At 45.0% G+C, this 26,248-nt stretch overlaps 1 protein-coding gene across 4 annotated transcripts in view; it reads left to right on the forward strand.

Annotated features, from left to right (window-relative positions):
* Positions 1-26,248, forward strand: part of LOC126241267 (fibrosin-1-like protein) — a 739,110-nt gene that overhangs the window by 195,425 nt on the left and 517,437 nt on the right. The gene's annotated exons all lie outside the window — the stretch shown is intronic.

Consider the following 26,248-nt stretch of genomic DNA (forward strand, 5'->3'; position numbering starts at 1 on the left):
GTGCTGCATGTTGTTGGCACACATTCCTCGGCGCTTTTTCGTAGCGAATTTCGGTCCCTTTCAAATACAATTGGCTCCATTCGTCTATAATGTCTGCACATTGTCTTGGGTTGGGCACACGTCATTGCCTTTAAATGTCTACAAAGCCAGAAATCCATCGGATCCAGGTAGAATGAACGGGCCTTCTCGACCCGTCCATCGCCCATCAAACGTTGCGGTGGGCTACTGTCGCACGACCCGTAGAAAATGGGGAGGTGCCACAGTCGCCTTTTTGCAAGGTTCACGTTCTCCAATACGGCTGGTGAGTCACTGCGCTGAAATCGGTGATACATAAAGCCTGTTAATTCGTTTGATGACATATGACCCTAGGAGTTCGCCACCGACAGTTCGTTCCCACACAGTGATACTGAAGCGATCCTGATGCCTTGTCCCCGTGATTGCTCGAGGAATGCCTTGTCGCCATGATTGCTCGAGGATTTGCATCGGTCCACACTTTCGTCTTGTGGTAATTTACCAAGCCAGAAGCTTAGTTCGAGTCTCGGTCCGGCACACAGTTTTAATCTGCCAGGAAGTTTCACTCCCGCCGGAGGTTCGAGTCCTCCCTCGGGCGTGTGTGTGTGTGTGTGTGTGTGTGTGTGTGTGTGTGTGTGTGTAGGTCTAGGGGCCGATGAGCTAAGCAGTTTGGTCCCTTAGGAATTCACACACATGTGAACATTTTTGTCCCCTGTTGGTTTCCATGGGAATTGTGCCCCACGGCCGTGATACAGTTCAGGAGAGACAAGAGATCAACAACAGCCGTAATATCATGTGTCTTTTTTTATCGCATTGAAGATCTAGATTTCAAATGTCAGTGCAGCTGTCATCAGTGTGTTACAAGCAGCCTGGGCGTAATTATAACGTGAGTCATAACAATTACGTTCAGTCTGCACGGCTTCTTAAAACTCACTGATGATAGCTGCATGTCAATTGAAATCTAGATCTGTAATGCGATAAAAAAATACAGATAATATTACGGCCGATTTTGACCTAATTTCACTCCTGATTATCCGTCTGTTGTGTGTTACCAATGTTACTTTGTTAGGTTTCAAATGAACACAGAGCTTCGTCCAATATTTTGAAACTGTTGAAGTTCCGTCAGAGACTTGTTAACGCTTGAAAAATGGTCTTCTGTTCTGAAACTGGCCTGTTGTGTAACTGCAATAAACAAATAAACAGACTTTTGAAGATACACCTAAGTTGGGAACTTTGATGAATACAATCCTGTGACTGCGTATGATGATTACTCGGTCGATTTTATACTGCTGATGATGTGGTTACCGAAGGAGAATTTTTTTCCGGATTCTTTTGCTTCCTCCCCTGTTCTCATCGATCTTACCCCAATCCGCGCTATAAAATTGAGGGCCCCTATATGGTTTTTTTTCTAATTTCAGTGATAGTCTTTCTACAACAAACGTTCCGCAAATTCTTTCGATCTGTTCCTAGCCATTTTACGTATGGAACTCGGGCGCAAACGGAACGAACATTTCCCCGACAAGACAGAGCGATGCAGTGAATGCAACCAAAAAGAGATGGTCCAACAACAACAAAAATCGTGTGATACCTGCTAAGGAATTATTGCTGATTTTTTAAAGAGAGGATGTAGTTGACAGATCCTTGGCGACCAGCGCTTGGGCACCGTCCGCGGTGCTGGCGCTTTCCCTTATCGCAGGGTCGATGAACGGAGCACGGCCGGCGGCTTGGCGTTGTCGAGCCGTGCATCCTGCCGGCGCGCAGCCGCGTGAAACAGGTAACACCGATGCCGGGAGCCGGAGGCGCCGCTCCGAGCCGCTAGTCTCCGCTCAGCCAGCTCTCATTATTTCCGTGTCCCACTCCGCATTCCGAGACCAGTTCGTCAAACAGCGGCTCCCTAAAGGCACAATGGATGGTGGCCTCGAAGCAGGTGTAACACTCAAGTATTCAACCCAGATGTATCCCTATCGACACGATTATGTGTCAATGGTCGCATAACCCGCTACAGACAAATTAAGTAACCGATAATTCGGTTAAGACCACCTAGTCTTTCTTCACAACTCGTTCCTAAACTCAGCCAACGATCTTGCTTCATTGACGTTTGTAGTTACCGGTTCTGGCATAGAGGGATCAGCCACACGTGGAGTATGCAGCTGAATTCGTTAACATTGCATCGGCGTAATCAATGAAAACAAAAATGTCTCCTTCGGTGAACTCTACGAAACGCCGGGGATTGTGCGTTAGTGTAGCCTGATAAGATGTAGTGTGCATAGGAGCGTTGGGCTCTGTGTTTCCGAAATCGAAAAAATGGAACAGTAAGTAAAACTTCTTGTCCGTATTAACTCTTGTTATTGTACACACCCGTAAGAAGAGTCGTGTTAAGGTCTAAGCATTACAACTAATCGCTTGTGGCGCCAACTGAGAGGGGCGCCAGAGACGTCCCTTCTATCAAAATTAGTAGCGAAAACAACCCATTTTCACGCTAACTAGATTTAAATTTCTTTTCAAACACCTTACGAAGAGTCAAGAAAGGGCAACCAATGAATGAGTCATGGACAGAAGGGGGAGAGGTTGGGGACGAAACGAAACATCGCTTTTGTCAAAAAAAAAAAAAAAAGTGAGGAGGGAAGGCGGTGCGCCATATGATACGTCGCTTGGGTGGAAAAGTGATCCGAACTGGCCCTTGTCTTAAGGTATGTAAGCTTCTTCATCTCTACTAACTACTGTCCGCGGCTCGTGGTCTCGCGGTAGCGTTCTCGCTGTAGCGTTCTCGCTTCGCGCCCACGGAGTCCCGGGTTCGATTCCCGGCGGGGTCAGGGCTTTTCTCTGCCTCGAGATGACTGGGTGTTGTGTCTCTTTCATCATCATTTCATCCTGTTTCACTCGCAAGTCGCCGTAGTGGCGTTAAAGAACTTGTGGAGCGGCGGCCGAACCGCCCCGCGTGGGGTCTCCCGGCCACCAATGCCATACGCTCATCATCATCATCATCATCTACTAACTACTGAAAACTACATCCATATTTAAACTTTTGCCTTCCACTATTTTTTCGGTTCACGCATCCCTCCATTACCAAATCGTCTATTCCTTGATGCGTCAGGACACATCCTACCATCTGGAGCACTTCTATTCGTTGAGCTCTTCATTAGTTGCTCGATCCACCTATCTGACCTTCAGCTTTTTTCTCTAGAACCATATTCTCTTCGTTTCCGTACCATCTGAGGAGCGCCGGAACAAAACCCGATATACCCATTGCTGCTGTATTCGCGTGTTTGAGCTGTAGGGGGAAGATACGGGAATAATAGATGCTGCCACAAAATAATTTTCAGCACAACGCGACATCGAGTGTTTTATGGTGTGTTTCTTCTTTTTATAGCTTGTGGAGCCATTTAGACATCACTATTTGTTACTTTCTCTGTTAACAGCAAATGCGGATTTATCGGTTTTTGTTCCGGCGCGCCTCATTTATGGTTCAAATTTCAATACCGTATAAGGCTACACTTCATACCTTTCACAAAAAGCTTCCAAACACTTACTTTCATATTCAGTGTTACCAAATCTCTCTCTTTCGGAAACGCTTTTCCTGCTATTGCCTGTTAGCAAATGTTCAAATGTGTGTGAAATCTTATGGGACTTAACTGCTAAGGTAATCAGCCCCTAAGGACACACACACACACACACACACACACACACACACACACACACACACACACACACACACACACACGCCCGAGGGAGGACTCGAACCTCCGCCGGGACCAGCCGCACAGTCCATGACTGCAGCGCCTGAGACCGCTCGGCTAATCCCGCGCGGCGCCTGTTAGCATTTTATATCACTTTGCTTCTGCCGCCGTCCAAATAGCAAACCTCGTCGACTACTTTAGACGTCTCGTTTCGTAATCTAAATCTCTCAACATCACCTGACTTAATTCCACTGCACCCTATTACCCATATTTTACTTTTGCTGCTGCTCATCTTGCAACCTGTTTCCCAGCCACGATCCATTCCGTTTAAGTAATCTTTCAAGTCCTTCGCCACTCCCATCAGAATGTCACTGGCCAACTCTTTTCCTTTCTTCTCTCCGTAGTTGTTACAGCCAGTTCGTGATCTCTGATCGACCATCGTGTAATAGCGCTCATCCTCGTCGCCAGGTGGGGTGGGGTGGAGTCGAGTTGACGGCGCGATCCGTTGGCTGACCGGCTCGGTGGGCAACAGCGGCCGCAAAGGCATTCCGCATCGGCGCCCGCCAGATAAATCACGGCCGTCATATGCGGGCAGCGGCGCGCCGGCACGTCAAACATCGCGTTTGCGGCGGCTGTTTAAATTTAATGCGCCGCCCCGCTTCCCTCTTACTCGTCCAGTCTCGCTGCCATTCAGCGCCGACACGCTCCATAACGTTTCACAACCGCGTTTTAACACGGCGCCTAACACTCGACCAAATTTGCGCTAACTCGCTGTTTAAATGACACACACAAGTTACAACAGTCCTTCCAGCAGATGACCACCTACATCTCTCGTAATAGCTATTTCAGACGACTGCGTTGTGACTAGGTGCTGTATTTCTTAGCTATGTGGGTATTTCAAACGGCAATTATGTCCCTCGTACTGTAAATGCGCGTCTAGGGATAACGCTCTGTTGTACTGCATTAATCATTGCTTCTATGTAGATGTCGTGATTCTTTCTCTTATTGCACTACGGTCGTCGCGATTTTTTCCGTTGTACAAGGTTTTTATCATCTGTTGGAAACAGGGAACTTCAGGAAGCCGCAGTTCCTTACTTCGGAGATCAGCTGAGAAATTTTCCACCAAATTGTTTCAGAAACCATCGTCCCGTGCACACTGAATAGTTACGGAAACATAACTGGTACAGGAAAGCTCGCTTGTGCGAGATCTGCCTGTTACGAACACACATTACACCTGGTGAGTCTTTCATACAACTTCCACCTATGTGCCACAGATTAACCCTGTAAACCGCTATTCACAAGGAGCGATATTCAACGTCCGTGTTTAGGTTTCCTGTGCTGCCTCTGAATCAAAGCGGATGTTTAAATCGCTGATTTCAAAAATGGTACCGTGGATTTCCTTCGCCATGCTTGTCCTGTCAGAGTTTTTGTGTCATCTCAAATGACACTAAACTCCCTTCTTTCCTCCATAGCCGGCCGCGGCGGTCTCGCGGTTCTAGGCGCGCAGTCCGGAACCGTGCGACTGCTACGGTCGCAGGTTCGAATCCTGCCTCGGGCATGGATGTGTGTGATGTCCTTAGGTTAGTTAGGTTTAAGTAGTTCTAAGTTCTAGGGGACTGATAACCACAGCAGTTGAGTCCCATAGTGCTCAGAGCCATTTGAACCATTTCCTCCATAATCAAAGAAGAGCATAAAGTTAACCAGGTAACCAACACTGGAACTTACGAACACAGTTACGCAATTACTTCTCTGTTCCTTTTCCTTTTTCTTTTTAGCTTCGTTGACTAGTATAGCGGGTTTTCCCTTCGCATGTTTTAACAAAGCACATGTAGGACAAATATTCTGTTCTTCTAAGAGAGAACTACTGTGATGAAGCCTTGGTTATTAAAAGCTTTTTATCCTTTAATAGAAGGAGCTAAAAGAAACTACTTAAAAGATTTTTCCAGTATTATGTAACTGTCTATACTTCAAGAGAACGCCGGCCGCTGTGGCCGTGCGGTTCTAGCGCTGCAGTCCGGAACCGCGGGGCTGCTACGGTCGCAGGTTCGAATCCTGCCTCGGGCATGGATGTGTGTGATGTCCTTAGGTTAGTTAGGTTAAGTCCCATAGTGCTCAGAGCCATTTGAACCATTTTTTTTTCAAGAGAACGTGATGACATTCATTACCTAAGGACACGTTTCTTTATCTGACTTGGCAAAATCTTACAGTGTAAACACTTCTAGAGACTCTGAACGTTGGAGACAGGTTGTCGTATTTCTCTAAGGCCCGTATTACACAGTCAAACAGCTTGTATAAAAAGCCTTTCATAAAATATTTGATGGTGTACTCGAGTGCTTCTATCATACCTTTTTTATAACATCTGGAGCATGATAGCACCGTTTATAAAAGGTTAGTCAAATATATTTGACGTTGTAATACGGCCATAACCGAGCAGGAGGCAGTTAACACTTCTGCCAATCTGAGTGTCAGCGTGCAAAAAAAAAGAAACAGCGGCTATTTCTGGAATTAATTGTACCCTAGTTGTGTACCAGGGACGCTTAAATTTCTTATCTCAAGACTAGAAATTGAAACTGAAAGTATTATTAAGTAGTTTGCGTTTTGTTTGCCTTATAGCGCACGCATATCGCATTTCCTCTGACTTATCATCAGCAACTCTCCTTTGGTCGGGCAGGTTGCTGTCACATGCAACACGTGGCAAAGCGATGGGAAATGGCTGGAGACAATTTATGTGCCATTGTCTTGACAGCACTTCTCTGTTCATTAATTCGCACCCCGGAGCTTTCACCCGTGTACAGTGTCCTTATCTCTTTGCGACTCTACATGTCGTCTCACAGCCATGATAATAGGAGAAAGAGTAACCAAAAGGAGAACAGCCGCCGCTTAGTGCCGACTCCCACATACATCCGTTTTAAATCGCCAGGCGCTTAACGTGTGCCGGTGTGTGACATTGATACCCTAATTTACAATGGCCCAGCACCGCATGACGAATGTTCCAATTAACGGAATGTATACAACCGGTTCGTACACGCGGCGCGAGGGGTCTTTAAGTCAGTTTATGCGTCAGGCCGGAAATTAATGACTGACCGCCGGTAAAAAAGAAGGCTTAGTCACTGCAGGGGGAATAGAGGTGGTCTCGAAGACCTGCAGGCGGAGAGACCCGAAGCCGTAAGCGACCTTCGATTGAGTGCTAGGTTTTCCGAAGCGTTCCCGGAGTGCGAGAAAGGTGTGAGGTTCACTCTCGTTTTAAGGTGCAATTTTCTGCCAGAGGCGCAACAGTGTAGGGTACTGCTAGGTAGCATCTTGTCGTCTGGAGCTGGTAAGCACCTGTTGTTTCTTTTAATTGTCTCCTTAGTAGGGACCTGTAACAGTGATTAGTACGCTCGACACGAGGGGAATTGAAAGGATAAGGTACTTACTATGGCAGGCCACTTAACAACACTCAGGTGACAAAGGTACATGATACTACTTTTCAGCATAGTCACAAAGTCACTGTGAACAACGCATGGAACGTTGTACCATTCGTTCAGTTCGACGATGGAAATCCGCTCATAACCGCTGCGTGGACGCCCTCGTCGTTGCAGTATCTGCCTTCGCAGCTAATCAGGTGACTAGCTCCTCCGTTGGCTTTCTTTTGTGGCCGGTGTCGGTGACCCTCCTTGCCGATCACCGTCACCCACGGCCATGGTCAAAATATTGGCATAATTTCGCTACGGGAGGATGCGATATTGCATTTGGTCCATATACCATCAGAATTTCACGGTGAATGCCTGTCTAATTTAGACGTTTTGCCAACAACAATCGTAGTTTCCCGAATGTTTCAACTTACGAATACCTGTCCAATTGCCGCGCCATTTCATATCCACACCGTGAGCTGTGTGTGGCAATGGTCTTAGCGTCGGACTGCAAGCGTAAGTTACTTTCTAAAATCCCTTCGTAGTCTGTGATACGTTCTTCCTTCCTGTAGGATGAAATGCACCTCCAGCGCTCCAGATTTAGGCGTACTGTGATTTTCAAAGGATTTAAGCTGAATGCATAGACGGCTATCTTGAAGAGACACGACCTCTTACGTTGCCTCCTCTGAGAGCGACACTTAGGAAGGTGGCACATTGGATAGCACATTGGACTCGCATTCGGGAGGACGATGGTTCATATCCACGTCCGGCCATCCAGATTTAGGTTTTCCGTGATTTACCGAAATTGCTTAAAGCATATGCCGGGATGCTACGTTTGAAGGAGCACGGCCCGTTTCCTTCCTCATCCTTCCCCCTTTCTGCTTTCCCAGATGGAGCTCCTTCTTGTTAACTTGCATCTACTCCCTCTCCGTACGTAGTTTGTTCACAGATCTCTGGATTTATTTTTAAAGAACATATTACTATATTACTACCATCTCAATATATACAGATTCGTGACGTCGCGTCGTCTAGCCAGTTAGCATTCTGCTACGTTTTTCTCTACGTCGTCGTACTTGCTTAATTCTGCCGAGGTCAATGGAGGTGGAAGATGGCAAATATTGACCATGTAGAAACTTCACAAGCAGTATCTGAGCAACGAGAGATCGGACGAGCTGGGCGAATGTGTCGCGAAGATCCTGTCGATATGACAGGTGCTTCCTTGTCACGGAACTGTATGTGAAACCTTCAACTCGACTAGATAGGATGAGCACAGCATCTAGATAGTTCGTGAACCGCCAACTTCGCGCTTATTTCAGCACATACCAGCCGCAATTGCTCAACATCTATTCAAAAGTTTCCCGCTAGATGACATGCAGTTGAATTCCGGCGTCAAAACTTCAAACCTTTCTGGACGCAGTAACTATAAGTTCTCTGAAGACCGTCATGAAAAGACATAAATAGAGATATGAGGTCAGAATATACAGATTATAATAATTGGAATGCTGAAAATGGCCATTTCCACCGAAAGCCGTCAGTAAAGTATTATTCACTAACAGCAGTTATTCGTGATTATATGAATTTCTTCAAATTGGAAAATTCCTTTACCAAATATAGTGTGATGATACTGTGCAATATGGTTCAGTAGAAAAAAAAAATAAGCCCGATACATCAGTCGAGCAAGAATTCACTGTCGCCAGCGAAAAGTCTTCAGATATTATTACTACTTTATAGGGCTTTCTGTCAGCCGAATATATTTCCGATTCATCGCTGTGGTAAACATTTTTATTATAGCTATATTTATGTTTCGAAAACGAATGTTTCTTGCGAGAGTTTAAACCACTCCCTCTCCCTTCGCTTCTGCCCACCTACTGTTTTACGATCAACGCTATGTTCCTCGCTAATTAGAGAGAAAAACTGCCGTTCCGGTAATTAGATACAGCAGCGATAAAAATCCTTCCCTGCCAGTTCCGAAGCTATATTTAACAGCTTCGTTGCATGGCTGCCGTGCAAATTACGTAGAAGAGCAGCACGTCATGTCTCTTATTTGTCCCAGTCACAAAGGACCCGGTGAAGGCCCCGGAACGTTAATAAGAAGAGTAAAACAATAAACTAGGCAAGCTAATTAACACAGGTGAAGAACTGCCGCCGGGGAGAACGGGTGTCTACGAGGTGCTTGCCGCTGTTTCCGACACGTCCTGTACAGAGTCAGCGCAAAAACAATGGTCGTAGAAAAGAACTGAAACGGAACACTGAAGTGAAGCTGGGAGGTAATTACACGTGTACGAAACGTAAAGAAATGTCCATGTATCACTTACACATCTTTGTCTGTTTTAACACTTAAAAATGTTTACATTATTCCAAAACAAAAAAGGGAGTGTACTGTACGTAGAGAACAGTACTGATGCTTCGTGAAACTGGAGAAGTGTAGAGCATATTAGTCATGCTTGTCCTGAAAAGCGGATGCTCATGTCATTGTATCAGAGAAATCGAGAGGAGTTCGGTTTTCCGTATATAATCCTCTGGTTTTCACACAGCATGTGGCGATATCGCTATTCCTGTTTATTCCAGTCGAATCACTCGCGGTCGCGTTCTCGCTTCCCGAGCACGGGGTCCCGGGTTCGATTCCCGGTTGGGTCAGGGATTTTCACCTGCCTCGAGATGACTGGGTGTTTGTGTTGTTCTCATCATTTCATCGTAATTCATGAAAGTGTCGTGTTTGGACTGAGCAAAAGTTGGGAATTTGTACGGGCGCTGATAACCGCGCAGTTAAGCGCCCCACAAACCAAACTTCATCATCATCATCATCCAATCGAATCAGTGACATTGGAGTCCTATTAGAGAAGACTTGACTTTGTACCTCTATCGGGCAATCGTGATTCCTGTCGACAAAGACACGAGTAAATCATTTAACCAGACCTCAACAGTTCTCTCTCTCTCTCTCTCTCTCTCTCTCTCTCTCTCTCTCTCAAAACAGTGTTCACCACCGGAGGCGCTGCAACTCTTTTTGCGCCAGGGGACAGCATAAATGATTGAGCGCGTGCGCACTGTATCTAGCGCATGCGCTGTTGTACTTCCGATGCATATAAATGTGCAGTCATTTGCGAGTGGAATCAGTTATCGGCGATAGCAGCGTAGCTTTATCTCACCTGATGATGGACCGCTGAAATATTGTGCTCAGATGACAGTTTGACCCGACAAGAATTTGATATACTAACACGCCGGAAAAGTCTACTAGTTACGTCCTCAATTATTTACTGGATATATTCCAGTCCCTGTCTCCGTGTACAATTTTAGCCCTCTACAGCTCCCTCTAGTACCATGGAAATTATTCCCTGATGTTCTAACAGATGTCCTGACATACTGTTCCTTCTCTTGTCGGTACTTCTCATATACTTGTACTCCTTTCCTTGTTGATTCTTCGTAGAATCGTTCCTTACCTTATCATTCCACCTAACTCTCAACAGTCTCCTATAGCACCACATCTCAAATGCTTAATGCCGACATTTTATACCAGAAGACCTCTCTTGGCGAGCAGTGCCCTTTTTGCCAATGCTAGTCTGCTATTTTTTGCCCTCCTTGCTCCGTCCGTCATGGGTTATTTTGCTGCCTAGGTGGCAGAATTCCTCAACTTCGTCTACTTCTTGATCACCAATACCGATGTCAAATTTCTCTGTTCTCTCATTTCTGCTACTTCTCATTACTTTCGTCTTTCTTCGATTTACTTTTTTTCGCTGTGCTTATCCAATACGAAATTCAGCTGAATCTCTAATAACGTCGACGTAACGTTAAACTCCTTAACTTTTTCTTAGTTTCTTGCGCCGTTTTCTATGTATGTTACTGTTGTAGTCTCCACACAAGCTCACTATATTTAAAGTACTTCACTGCAAGTGGGGCATGCATGGTAACAATAATTTAAGAGTTGAAGGAGAGATTAGAATAGCACGAAGAAAACATATACAGCTCGCAGGAGACAAAGCGGCAAGTTGTGGTTTTGAAACTGGCTGGGGCCCAGTGGCGAGGCAGCTGTTCGCCGAGAGCATTGCCGACGGGCCGTAAAACCGGATGAAGCCCTGAAACGGCAAGTGCGAGGGCGAAAAACGGTCGCGAGGGCAGAGCAGGGCAGGGCGGCGGGCGCGTGGAGCGGCATTCTGGCGCGGTGATTAGGCGCCTGACTCAGCGGCGCACGTGGCCGGCTCTTATTTACATATTGGCCCTCTCCTCTCTGTGTGCGGCCGCGGCCGCTCGGTACAGTCGCCGCAGAGTCCTCGGGCCCATCCACTGCGTTCAAGCGCCACGTACAAGACGTCCAGCCAGTAGTCGTACCAAGGTGTACACGCGCCGTTCGCCGATCGTTCTCTTCGGGCTGTACATCTCTCTCTCTCTCTCTCTCTGTGTCCAAACCAACTGGTGACATTGTCCAGTAGCTTTCTTCCTGCAGAAATAAATACTGTCCTCTTTGTGGTGGCTATGGCAGGAATTACGGCCACACTAGAAGTTACTTGTATTCTGTAGCAGTCCACGTGCACTTAACGTGTTCCGAACTGAAAATTTATTATGAGTGGAATTCAGTAATGAATGCAACCCTTTTTTTCTTGGCCTGTTTCGGTTGAAAAACTGCGGAATTTGTTATGAGACGTCGTGGATCATTCCTGCTTGTGGCGCTGTACGTAGTCTTTAAACTGATGTCTGTAACGGAGCCTTCAAAGTGGCGTGTGTGACGGAGGTGAGCTCCAGGCAGAGAACAGTAACGTGAGTTTCTTTTGGCGGAAAACCAGAGCATCGCAGATATTAGTAGGCGCGTACAGAATGTCTGCGTAGATCTGGCAGTGAACAAAAGCACGGTGAGTCGTTGGAGGAGACAACAAGGTCGCACCGGCCTGTCCCATCTCTCGCATGCCTGCCGGCTGCACACAGCTGTGACTCCTGCCATGTTGGAACGTGCGGACACTCTCATTAGAGGTGATTCACGGATCACAAACACCTCGCAGCAAAACAGGTTAGTGTGGACACAGTCGTCCATCAGTTGGGGTTCTCAAAGATGGATGTCCGCTAGGTTCCTCGCCACCTAACAGAATACATTAGGGAGGTACCATTTCGGGCCTACAGGTTGTCCCAGTATAGTGGTGTAAGGCCGTCGCATTGAACAGAGGCACGGTTTTGTAGCCAAAAGTGTAGGGAATAAGACGGTCTACTGGAGTCCTGAATAAAACCAACCTGCTTTCAGAAAAAAAGAGTTGCATTACTTATTGAACGCCCGTTGCGTTATACTTGTAAATTGAGGTAGAAATACTGGTAACTGGAAATGTTAAGGTAGAAGTCAGTTTCCTTAATGCTGTGATATATTTTACAACAAAATATTATCGTAGTTATATCTTAGTGATTAAATAACTGAAACCCCGTGTGCAAACCGTCGCTGCGGAAGGACCCGGGTTCGATTACCGCTACCTCCCAGGATATTTTTCTGAGATAGGGAGATCTGGTACGGGATCCACTCAGCCCTTGTGAGGCCAGATTGGGAGCTTCTTGAATAATAAAGCAGCGGCATCATCATGATTCATCTACTGGCGATAAGTCGCTCCTCTTACTGTCCTGTAGGTAGCAGTCGGTCAGTGGGACATCGCTAACCCCTAACCTGTGAGTGATGTTCACCTTAACGTCGTTCAAAACAAATTATTGTAACTTATTATTCACGTTCATTTGCTAATACGATGGTTCGGAGCAAAAATGAAGGGAAAACGGAAAAAATTCGTAACCATAAAATGTCAGATCTCTCTCCCCCTCGTGTGTGTGTGTGTGTGTGTGTGTGTGTGTGTGTGTGTGTGTGTGTTTTTAAAATGACCAGCACAGGTTCCAGAGCTACTCTGACAACGCTTTAGGCTTATTACATTTCAGTGTTTGATAATGGTTGCATGTGAGATGTCGGTACTACTGTGGGTAAACACTTTGCTGGTACATAATTGTGTTGAAATTGGAACACAAGAACGAATATCGTTTCTACCGACGAAGTGTTCCACATTTAACTTATTTAACTTTCGTAGTATCAACATAATGCTGAGTTCATTGTGATCTGCTTTGCAGTTTTGCCACTTAAGAGATAAGTCTCTCAATCACTGTAGTAAAAAAATGTATGATTATTTCGGTTCGTATCTTATAAGGAAACAGCTTCAGGAAACGATGTGGTCAGGCTAAAAACCGTTCTGAATTCCGACAAAGAAATGAATCCTCTTTCTGTGAAGGAGTATGTTACCCAATTCTACGCAGATGATCTACTCCAGATAACAGAGCACAATTGCAGGAAAACGAACTAATATATGAAAATGTCAAACATGAGTGTTTCACTCTTCAGCGGAGTAGATATTGCGATGTACATCATTGTCAATTTAAAAGGGTGTGCCAGGTTGTAATTTGAACCTGGATCCCTGCCTATTTGAGAACGACTGACAGCTACCACTTGCCATCCTTCACAATCACAATTACCCGTGAAAGTAGGTGTCCGGATATGAGCCATGATTCGTTTCAAATTTTTTTTACCTTTAAACTATTCGTACTGTCCTTTTCCCACAAGACTCGCCTAAATTTGTGATTTGTTACAACGGCTGTGATTCAGTTGAAATATTCTGATTCGGGTTTTAATTCTGCAGCTGTTAAGTGATATTCATTTATGCGAAAACAATTTGTCTACTTGTGTAATTTCTTGTTCGTGTTAAACTTGAAAGAGTAAGCCAAGTTCACCAGTGATGTGTAACAGGGGACGTAACCATTAGGTGATTTTCAAGAGGTGGAAGAAGGTGGTTCAATTTACATCTGGCATCTGGCTGAAGATTTACGTAGTCTTCAATGACTGCCAGATGGTTGATTTGAAGAGGCCGTATCCCATCTCGTGTCCATGTCCATTCATAGCCTACGTCAGCTGAGCACCTGAGGATCGATAGGGTCATTCTACCATCTTTTGCCATTCTCGAAAAAGTCTATCTTGGTGGCTATTTGTAAAATATCGGTGGTGGTGGTGGTGGTCTCTTTACTTGATAGTTGGTCACAACAGTGGGAAAGGGGAGAGGGTGTTATGAGGCAACAGTTGACTTATTTTAAACAAAATCGGCCTGTAGTTCTGTACGTAATATTTGACTTCAGCTCTTACGCTTGACTGCTGCTCTGTTGACATCAGCGCAGTGTGGGAGTGTCCCAGGCGGTGTTCGGAGCGCCCCTGACGCCCGCCGACTGTACTTGGGCGCAGCAGGGCAGGGGTCCCGCCTGGCCCACAATCCAACTGCTCATGCAGTAAATTACAATAGCGGCGGCAGCGTCACGGATTGAATCATTACCCCACATTCAGTGGTGCCAACCCTTCCCCGCTGGCCGGCTGACCCGGCGCCGCCAGCTTTTTATCCGCCGCACGCAGTTTTTCCCTCTCCCTCCTCCCCCCGTGCTCCCGTCCGCTACCCCACCCAGTAACCTCCACCCTCTATCGTACCTCCCCTCCATTCCCTTTGCCGTGCAGACTGCGCCCGGCGCGCGCGGATTTACGATTGCCGGTTGCGGTTTTAAAATTTCATAACATATGGATCATCGCCCGGGGAGCTTCCCTCCGCTTCTGGCGCCGACACGTATTTGTATTTCCAGGCAGGCGGGCGAGAGGCGGCGCAGCGTATCAATCATTTATTCTCATCCACGCGACTCGACAGCGCTTTTTTTTAGGCGTCCCCTCGTTATGTCTCCGAGCGCCTGGCTGTTAAAACTGGCGTCCTCCTAATATTGAGCGTAACCGGAATGAAGCTGTCGCCGCGGAAAGGCGGGGGCGGCGGCGGCGTGTATGAATAATCATGAAGGAGATCCGCCGCTGCGATTACCGCACGCCACTGCGTCGCGCCGCATTTTCCGCCGCCGGGCTCTGTGTTTTTCATTCGGGCCGAAAGCCCGCCTGCTTATTCCCTCCGTTCCTGATGAATTGTTTTGCCAAAACGCGCGTCACACCTGCCTTGCGCTGTGAACGTTATTCTCTCGGTTTCAGAATATACACTATCAGAGCATGTAAATAACCAGCTCAGATTACTACTACTACTATTGTTATTATTATTATTATTATTATTTCTTTCCTTTTTCAGACGTTATTATTATTATTATTATTATTATTATTATTATTATTATTATTATTACTAGTGTAATTATTCCTAGTAGTGGTCGTTTCAGCAGTATTCGTTATAGTGGCAGTAATCCCCCCAAATACAGTAAATCACTTCCATTATACTACAGTTTTCTCTCTCAACTCGTAGGCACTCACACACAAAGACAAATTTGTGCCCGTCCATCGCGAAGTGTGCGTTTCAAGATATGCACGAGGAATATTGGTGATGCTAATAGCATATTGGAAACATTCAGTTTGCACTCCATCTTGGTATCCATAGTTCAAGAAGTTCTGAAACTGGATAATACAAAAAAAAAGAAAGAAAATGATTTTAGTGCTTCAGATATTTTATTTAATTTCTTCTAACTGAAGTACGACGCACAGATCGTTCATACAGTCATATGAAACTGTCAGAAAAATGTTGCTCAACCCGTGCATCACACTGCATGAATGTAGGAAAAATTGGAAATTTGTGATAAGTTCCCATGGGACCAAACTGCTGGGGTCGTCGGTCCCTAGGCTTATACACTACTTAATCTAACTTTAACTTACGCTAAGGATAACACACACACACACACACACACACACACACACACACACACACATGCCCGAGGGAGGACTCGAACCTCCGCCCGTTGGTGAGGCGGGGAGGGGGGGGAGCCGCGCGAGCCGCGGCAAGACGCCATAGATCGTGGGGCTACCCCGCGCGGCCATGAATGTTGGGAATTCCAATGAATGTGACACGTTTTCCATTTCAAAGTTGGGGCAGGCATCCGCGAGTCATTGTTTTTGTTCGTGCGTCGAGGTGTCCGGGACGATCCTTGCCGGCAATTTCCTCTTCTTGAAAACATTCTGGAGAATGTTTTCAGCACTTGATTGAGAGATGCATCTCCGTTGCGATTAGTGACACAACTGCTTTTACACAATAGGGTCGCACGTCCGAATACCGGACATTTGCCACACCGGACATTTGCCACACTTGCCCCTTCGCCAGGTAGCTTGAGTAGCGATCCCTCAGGTAAGGGACGCCCTTCCCCGCACTACCTCTGTCCGCTTTCAAACCGCCGTCTCCACATCTTACTCGATACAACCAGTACGTAAGGGACCTTCTTCTTCGACATCTTGGCCAAATACAGAGCTTCTTTTCCGAAATCGAAATATTTATAACTTTTGGGAAACGAAAGCAATACCGACGATTATGTTAGTATGTAATTAGTTCTGCCAAGTATAAATATAGATTCCTCTGTCTATACGGTAGCTTCCTTTCACAATGAAACGAGAATGCAAATGTACGCTAATCATTTCTTTCTGATCACTGCATTTGTGCCTACTTTAATTAGTACAACTGCATACCCAAAAGACAATAGGGAAAGAATAAATGGGTTTGTGAATGTTTGAAAAGAAGAACGACGTACTCCACATTAATTTACTCTCTAAAAACATTAGTTAATGAAGTGTAGCGGGACAATGTTCAAAACGTAACTGAAAACACGTTCACTAAATAGAGATAAGAAAATCTATGATTGACATGTCATCTAAAGTCGACTTACAATTTTAAAATGTTAGAAATAAGGAAATGAAGTAATACAGAATGCTTGTGACGTATATTGTTGTTCTACATTTATTTAGCTCTGGTATTCACAGGGTCACAGAGAAAGCATCTTAGGTTCTGGAGGGAAAAGCCGTAATTGTAATTATCTGCACTACAACAGAAACAAGAAGGACAACTTAAGGAAAAATAATGTAAGCTCACAATCGATTTTGAAGCAGGTAGTTCCTGTGACTTAGTATGGGCAGAGGTTATATTCGACAACCGGAATAAATTAATAACTGGCTCCTTTTACCGACCCACTGTCTCACATGAAACATTTGCTGACCAGTTCAAAGAAAGGAAACCTTGAGTCTCATCACAAATAGGTACCCTACTCATACAATTATAGTTGACAGTTACTTCAATCTACCTTCCGCATGTTGACAAAAATACAAAATGGCTCTGAGCACTATGGGACTTAACATCTATGGTCATCAGTCCCCTAGAACTTAGAACTACTTAAACCTAACTAACCTAGGGGCATCACACAACACCCAGTCATCACGAGGCAGAGAAAATCCCTGACCCCGCCGGGAATCGAACCCGGGAACCCGGGCGCGGGAAGCGAGAACGCTACCGCACGACCACGAGCTGCGGACCGACAAAAATACATTTTCATACCCTATTGTAAATGGAAAACAACTTCCATAATTGTTCTAAATGCTTTTTATAAAAATTATTTTTAACAATTAGTTGACGAGGCCATTCAAATTGTAAATGGTTACGCCGGCGGCGCTGGTCTCGCGGTTCTAGGCGCTCAGTCCGGAACCGCGCGACTGCTACGGTCGCAGGTTCGAATCCTGCCTCGGGCATGGATGTGTGTGATGTCCTTAGGTTAGTTAGGTTTAAGTAGTACTAAGTTCTAGGGGACTGATGACCACAGATGTTAAGTCACATAGTGCGCAGAGCCATTTGAACAATTTGTAAATGATTACGAAAACACACCTGAACTCTTAGCCACAAATAATCCTGAGCATCACGACGGATACAGGAATTAGTGAACACGCAGTCGTAGCGAGGCTCACTTCCGTAACAAAAAAGTTCACCAAAACTAAACGCGAAATATATCTATTTACAAAAGCAGCTAAACATTCGGGTGACGTCTTTCCAAGAGGTAGTCTCCAATCTTTCCAAACTATGTAAATTAAGACCATATGTGGCTTAAGTTCAAAGAAATAGTATCAACAGCACTCGAGATATTCACACCAAATAAATTAATAAGAGACGGAACTGATCCCACGTGGTACACAAAACACGACAGAAATCTGTTGCAGGAGCACCGCAAAAGGCACGTATAATTTAGACGAACGCAAAATCTCCAAGATTGGTGAAGATTTACTGAGGCTCGAAATTTGGTGCGGATTTCAATGCGAGATGCATTTAATAGCTTCCACAACGAAACTCGCTCTAGAAATGTGGCGGAAAATCCAAAGAGATACTGGTCCCATGTTAAGTAAACCAGCGGAAAGTCTCAGTAAGTAGCTTTACTGCGCGACAGCGATGGTAATGTTACTGTAGACAGTGCCACTAAAGTGGAGTTAGTAAATGCATTTTCCGAAATTCCTTCACCAAAGAAGACGAAGTATATATTCCAGAATTCGAAATGAGAACAGCTGGAAACATAATTTAGGAGTAGATATCCCTGGTGTTGCAAAGCAACTGAAATTACACTGTCAGTGACAGAGGAAATGCTCAAATATCTTTTCAAAAAGTCTGTAATGTATAAGAAAAGTAAATTTGATTCTGATGTTCTTTAGTAACAATTTTCAGTAGTAAGCTCCTTACTTTTCTGACCTGTTTAAAGATAATCAACAATTTAGCAAGAAATTTTAATTTTTAAAGGACTATATTCAAATGTACTTAAGTAGATTTACATCTACTATAAATGTTTGCAGCTAAACTTAAATAAACAATATTTGAGGTGCCAAAATTGTCAACCTTAGGATCAGATCAGTTTTGGGATGTAATTTTAGGTGCAATTCAAAGGTTAAGTTCCCATTTTCTTTCACAAAAGCGTATACTATCAGTTTAACAAACCATGATATTTTAGGTGATAGTTGCGATTCTGACGCTTCAGAAAATTATTTTAGAACTCACAATTATTTAATAGTATGGCCATAATATTGGAAGGTAGAAAAAAGTTATCTTAACGTGACAACAATAGGGATACTTCTGTGAGGCTTGAAACACTTTTTAATTTTTACATTAAAGGCTGATTCGCATCACACTTTGCACAGGCTTTGGACCGTGAAAATGATAAATGACCATCTACCATTCTGGCGTGTGTAAAATCAGCCTAAACACGCTGAACTAATGTACACTCTATTTACAATTACAACTTAATATTAGCTCCGATAATGCTGCTTCAATGTTTTAATAATTTTATCTTAGTAATCTGCGAGGACTCAGTGGTCTTCATAGCTTTTAATACATTTTTAACGTATTTTAGTCCAGTTTCTGAATATCGGCAATGGCTTTCAAGCAAGGCCTAATGTTGCCAGTCTCTTCATAATTCTTTACGATTCTCTCGATCGTCCAGCTCCAAGTACTACTTCTTCCTCTTCTTACCTTCAAGATCCATTTCCAATTTCATGTACATGCAGTTTGTGAGCTCTGCTTCCTTTTTCAAGCACTCCACCAAATAGTTGATTCTAGGGTGAGGGTTCCAATAATACTATTTATTTGTTTTGCCACCCTTCAACAGCATTCGTCGTTCGGTGCCTTTTTCCGTAACAGTCCCACATTTCTATTGCGATATCCTCATTCTATAGCCAGTTATCCACAGAGTAGTCAAGAAAATGAGAGAACCCTCCGTTATCAGGAGCTTCTGCATGAATCTCAATCCATCCATTGCTTACGTCCTCCGGTTTTACAACTGCCAGCGCTGCACACACGCTGACGTGAAGTCTTAAATCCTCGTTATAGCGGTACTCCTCAGTTAGACCGAGAACTTTAATTCTTCTCCATAAACTCTTCTTCATATGGAAATAGAATCCATATATTTCAGTTGTGGGAAAAACTTGACGAATGGTCGATATCGCAGCTGCCTCAAAGTCCACCTTTACTTGTTTAGGACACCACTCAGACACTGCCTGTTTTATCAGACGAAACAGACGAACGTATGTGTCTTTCTTCTTATTAGGAAGCAGTGCAAATACAATAGGAAGAATGTTTGTTTCTTTAATCGGGCCTCCTAAGTCTACGTGTATGGTAAAGGTCTGTACAAACTGCTTGCTGCATCTCTTAAATGTTACATCCATAAAAAAATGGGAACATGTTTTTAAAATTTCTTTTCTTTTGCTTCCACTAAAAATCATTATTCTCGCCTCTAATCGATCGTCTTCCAGAAGAAAACTACTGCCATCACCCATTTTTAATAGATCTTCATGAAGATCAATTTCATAAGAGTTCTTAGGGTGTTGTTGGTTCCCCCGCTCTTGACTCCGTCGACGACGCATGGTTCTCTTCATAGATTCTGAATTAGGCATCACTGTAACAAAGTCACAAACTGTATTATGTAGATTTCCCATTTCATCCGCGTATATCTCCGATAACTGTGTAGTTTCTTCTCGAGACCTTCTCTCCGCCCTTTCCACTTGCTTTCTCACTTTCAGAGCTGCATCGTCAGGTGGTCCACAGAGATGTTCTAATACGCTCAACACTTCTGCGTTCCTCGAAAGCAGCTTTCCCGTGCAATGATCCGCTTTTCGGGGTAAACACATCCATGTAACACCTTCTTTAGATTCCCTCTGTTTAAAATACGCGTAACCTTTGTAATGAGCAGGAGGCCTGCCCTTGTTTGTTGTAATATCTTCCATACTGATGTCACGTTCAGAACTTCGAAAGCAAACTGGGCGGCCGGGTGAGGAGGAGGAGGAGGAGGAAGAGGAGGGGGGAGGAGGGGGGGGGGGACAAGGGACCCGACCTTTCGGAGCAGGTAAAACCGTGGCAAATGTCCGGTGTGGCAAATGTCCGGACACCCGCACGTCCACTACCTAACACTGCCTCCTCACAACTGTCTGGTCAAATGCATAACTGTTCAAAAATGGCTCTGAGCACTATGCGACTTAACTTCTGAGGTCATCAGTCGCCTAGAACTTAGAACTAATTAAACCTAACTAACCTAAGGACATCACACACATCCATGCCCGAGGCAGGATTCGAACCTGCGACCGTAGCGGTCACGCGGTTCCAGACTGAAGCGCCTTTAACCGCACGACCACACCGGCCGGCCATAACTGTTGTTCAGTGAAACTGGCAGTATAGTTAATGCGCTGACGTCGCTTGCACGCTAGTAATAAAATGTGTCGGAGCATTTTTGGACGAACTATAAACATAGTGACTGGAAACCGGCATTTCTTATGGACATGTGCCATATCGGAGTAAGGTGTTCCCTAAAAATCGAAGAAACTATTTCGGATGTGGCACGTTGTGTAAACTTTGTTAAGGAAGACGATAATGCTGTGGATTACTTTGGCATCTCTGTTGCCATTTTGACGTGCCTTACACTCATTGTTCTATTTTCGTGTTTATTTCATGTGTCACATTGTATTGGATTGACCGACCTAGGGCAGGTACTCTTATTCGACAGCAGACAATAACATTTCCAAACATACTAACAAAATAGAAATACCTACCATTTTAGCTTCAACTCAGGCTTTACGCTCACAGTGACAAGGTGGGAGATCGTCCAATTTCTATCAAGCAAGACTGTAAATGGAAGTATTATTTCGTGTTATTTCCTAGCAGCTCTGTTTCCGTGCCGAAGGGGATGCCTTGACATTGCAATGGTTCTTTAGACTTTCAGCATAACACCGTAGTTAAATTGAGTTCTGTTTGAGGACGACTTACGCAGTCTCGGCCATTTCTTGAAGTAATGTGCTTTGATATAATCCTAATTCTGTAGCAATTCTTAACATTCACATACTCCTTTCAGTTCTGAAACACAGCAGCATTCTAGTGTGGAGCCATAGTTGTACGGTTCAAGTAGTCTTGTGGTTTAATATATCTTGAATCCATCTGTATCTGTGGTTGATATCCACGCTGAGTTTGGTAAGTTGGTTGGTTGATGTTGGGAAGGGGACCAAACAGCGAGGTCAGCGGTCCCATTGGACGAGGGAAGGAAAGGGAAGGAAATCGGTCTTCCACTCTCCTTTTTGCCTGAAGCAATTTAGGGAATTACGGCAAAGCTAAATCACGATGACCGGACGCGGGTTTGAGCCGTCGTCGTCCCGAATGCGAGTCCAGTGTGCTAACCACTGCGCCATCTCGCCCTGTACGCCGAGTGTATTTTCGTTTTGTATATTTTAAAGAAGTAACAAAGAACTGAAAGATATAGTGCGTTCCAGAGATGGTGTCGGCTATGGTATGTGACTGTCGACTTTGCAGCCTCTGTCTTCGTCTATTGCGCAGTTCCGTCCCGCTCGATCACAAACCTGGCGGTTTACAAACCAGTTGTGTCACCACTTCGACACGGACCGTTTGAAACAGTCGTGGACGCTGCTCCTTGGCGCTCTTGATGAAATGAGTGCAGTTAATCACTTCTAAGTTTAGCCTCTACAGCGACTAATTGGAGCGCGTCATCGGTGTGTAATGAAAGTGGCGGCGGACTACTGTCTCACCGTGACGAGATTAACCGTACAACCGACGTGTTGTGTCGCGCGCGTAATAAGCGGAGCGATTAATAACGGATGGGATTACTGGCGCGTCCTTGCTGCTGGCGCGCTGCCCGGCTGGCGTGGAATATCGGGACATTTGTCGACAAGAGGAGGCTGCGGAGGGAAAGTTTCGCCTCCAGTTATCGAGTAAACGCGGGCCCAAGGCCGGCGGATGGCGGCAGAACAGTTTCTGGGGCCGCTTATGGCCACCGTAAAAACGGCCTTCCGTGCTGCGGGCGGATCTCGCCAATGCGAGCGCTCGTTGCCGCTGAATACAAATCGCCAGCTTACACGGATTCCGGGGCCGAGTCCGAGGACGGCGTATTAACGGCGCGCACTCCTACCCAACAACCGCGCCAAATTGTTGCTGCGCTCTTCTGGAAGCGACGGCCTCCTTCCAGTCGCGAAAGTTGCGCCTCTCTCGCTGTCCGTAATATTTGTCGTGGTACAACCATAGTGCTTAGCGCGAAAGCTGTTCCGTGTAGCTCGTATTTCACATCTTCATAATATTTCGACCCGAAGCTTGGTCGCTGCAGTTACTTTATTCATTCTCTCGCTTTACTTTTGTCGCTTTATAATGTTCGTTGAAATAATCAACAACCACTTGCACAAAAAATTTATTCTTGTATCGGTTTCAGGCAGCTAGAGCCCTACTTGAGAAGGTTATAATTATTTGCGATCATCAAAACTAAGATGTATGAAGCATACTGCTGTGGTCAAGTGAATGATAATACCTGAACAAAATTTTTGTGCAGCTGGTTATTGAACAAACAGAAATGTAATTGCTGAACAGGGTTGGGTTGTTTTAGGGGGAGGAGACCAGACAGTGAGGTCATCGGTCTCATCGAATTAGGGAAGGATGGGGAAGGAAGTCGGCCGTGCCCTTTGAAAGGAACCATCCCGCCATTTGCCTGGAGCGATTTAGGGAAATCACGGAAAACCTGAATCAGGATGGTCGGACGCGGGATTGAACCGTCGTCCTCCCGAATGGGAGTCCTGTGTGCTAACCACTGCGCCACCTCGCTCGGTTAATTGCTGAACATAATGTCCACATGTTCGAAGATATTTTCTTCGGATTGTATGGTGTTTTTTCGTGTTACATGAACTTATTACTAAGTAGAATAAATTTCTTGTATTTCACGTTTATCATCACAAACTTGTAGGTCTTCAAACTAGCGGTTTCGGTCGGCAATGGCACTCTTCACATCTGCAGCAATATATGGGAAAAAACACAAATAAAACTAGCACATTGTCTACAGCTTAAAATAGTCCATGCGCTTCAAATATGATGAGGCCTCTGTTTTATAAAAATCTGTCCTAATATATTGGGGCCATAGTGCCAACGTCAAATGTTAAACACAAAATCAGCAACAGCATTGTCACATACATCAGTAATAGTATACACTAGAGGCTTCTTCTCAGCAGCACTACTGTTCAAACCGAACTGCCGTACATTAGCCACAAAATGTTTGTATTGCAAGCTGGTCAGATGTCGCTACTGTTCGTGGTACAAAACTGATTTTATCCAGCTGATATCCTTCTGCATATGGCTTGAAAGCTCTATATTCAATCCCCCCCCCCCCCCCCTACCATGCTTTTGAAAATCATCTCTCTCTCTCTCTCTCTCACACACACACACACACACACACACACACACACACACACACACACACTGTATCCTCCATAACCAAATTTTATGCAGTTCGAATTATTGCCTTTTTTTTTATTGCGCAACTGACACTGCAGTATTCATACTCTAGTCTTCATCTTTATCCATTTCCTCATTAATGTTTCATCGTGTGACGGATCGCACATTTGACAAAGTTGTTCGTTCCAACACAAGCTGATAAATCGAATTGAGGAAACAAATGCTGAATTACTGCCGGATAGTTTACTTTTATTTCCACGTGCTGTGTTGACGACCGCATTCACTGTAGTGGACGCGATATGCGTATCAATAATACGCCACGATAAAATAAGGGTGACAACATCAAAAAGTTACATGTCTCACATGCTGGATGAAGCAAAGACCTAAGTAACTGGTCAATTAACCATCTACTGCAGTGCCGTATGATATTTTCTTTCCAATTTAGACGCGTAATAATGAATTAATCTAATGTAAAGCAAATATATGTCTAATAATTATCTTCAGGTGTACAAAGCACGCGCGCATACACATTCGCATTTTAATCAGTTACATTCGTTCGTAACACTGGCGAAATAATTTCTCACGAATAACCAATATCAAGGCCTGTGTAAATGAAGACATTTTATGATGCCGATTTTTATGAAACTGCTAAACGATAGACAACTGTAGAAAGTGTCGCTAAGTTCATTAATTACGAGAAGTACATTTCACCATGGCGAGAAAGCGCGGCAGCGTAAGAGTGGACACTGGACTCGCATTCGGGAGGACGACGGTTCAATCCCGTCTCCAGCCATCCTGATTTAGGTTTTCCGTGATTTCCCTAAATCGTTTCAGGCAAATGCCGGGATGGTTCCTTTCAAAGGGCACGGCCGATTTCCTTCCCCATCCTTCCCTAACCCGAGCTAGCGCTCCGTCTCTAATGACCTCGTTGTCGATGGGACGTTAAACAACACTAACCTAACCTAACCGTAAGAGTGGAAAGAGAAACAACTCAAAAATCCGTAACGGGGGGCAGTTTCACCTCGACTCTTTCCATTGGCTAACCACTCATAAGTTTGGGACTATCATGTAGTGCGATTTATTGAATTCTGTTTCCCGATAAGCGTTCAGTATGATACCTACAATTTGCCGGACGCCAAGTGCAGATACTGTGATCATTTCTTCCTTAATACGTAGGCCATCTAACTTCAGTGTGTTAGTTGTTTTTTCTCTGCGTCTAACAGTCTTCCCGCAAAACATTTCACATCATTTACTACCCCATGTTATCTGCACAGTCGTAACTGCACCACTAGGTGGACTACATCTGTCAGCATAGACCCTCCGTTTCGCGTCCACATTTCAACACCTGACCTGCTGCCCAGGGGAAAATGGCATTAATGGCTTGATCTAGCTACATGAACTTAGAGGTACTAACCAAACAAGAAACATACCAATCCTAATAGCTATTATTAGGAGACTGCAAATGGAGTAAATACTGTTGTAATGTTGTTCAGCACACTAATACACCCCTAGTACCCTGTATATATTTTCCTATAGAGCAACCCTGTAAGAATTCCTCTTCGTCACATACGCCTTAAAAATTATTTATAAAAGGACTATTCGTGAATCTCATTAAACTAAACCATGCTGAGAGGACTCCTTTTACTGTTGGCCGAAGGGCTGCTCGACCCGGAGCACTCGGCTGTGGAGCGGAGAGCCCCGCTTGCATGTGCAGTATGCGCGGTGCGGGCTCGTGCCAAAGTGGGTCACTGGGACACCTGCCAGCACTGCAGCTCGCGACCGACGCTCGGCTCGCCATCGATTCGCTTAGGGCACTTCCCAGAGAAACAAATGTCCGCAAACTCTGACTCCGGAACACTTCCAATGACAGGCGACTCCGCAGGACGCAGCCTAGACATCCGAAGACAGCGTGGGCTCATCCCATGTTTCCGTGCTACGTGTACCACTTTGGGCCACATTAGCCTCGTTCGTGGAAGAGCATTAAGCGCGACAAGAATGCAGAAAACGTCCACAGCTTCATTCTCAATGGAAATGAGGAATCGTTACAGCGTCTGCTTACGGATACAAAACAACTCTTGCAAATAAATCACCGAATAAACCTTGTCGTCTCACTCCGGGTGAATTATGTTCAGATATCCATGCAGCCATC

Source organism: Schistocerca nitens, chromosome 1, assembly GCF_023898315.1.
Source record: "Schistocerca nitens isolate TAMUIC-IGC-003100 chromosome 1, iqSchNite1.1, whole genome shotgun sequence".
NCBI lineage: Eukaryota > Metazoa > Arthropoda > Insecta > Orthoptera > Acrididae > Schistocerca > Schistocerca nitens.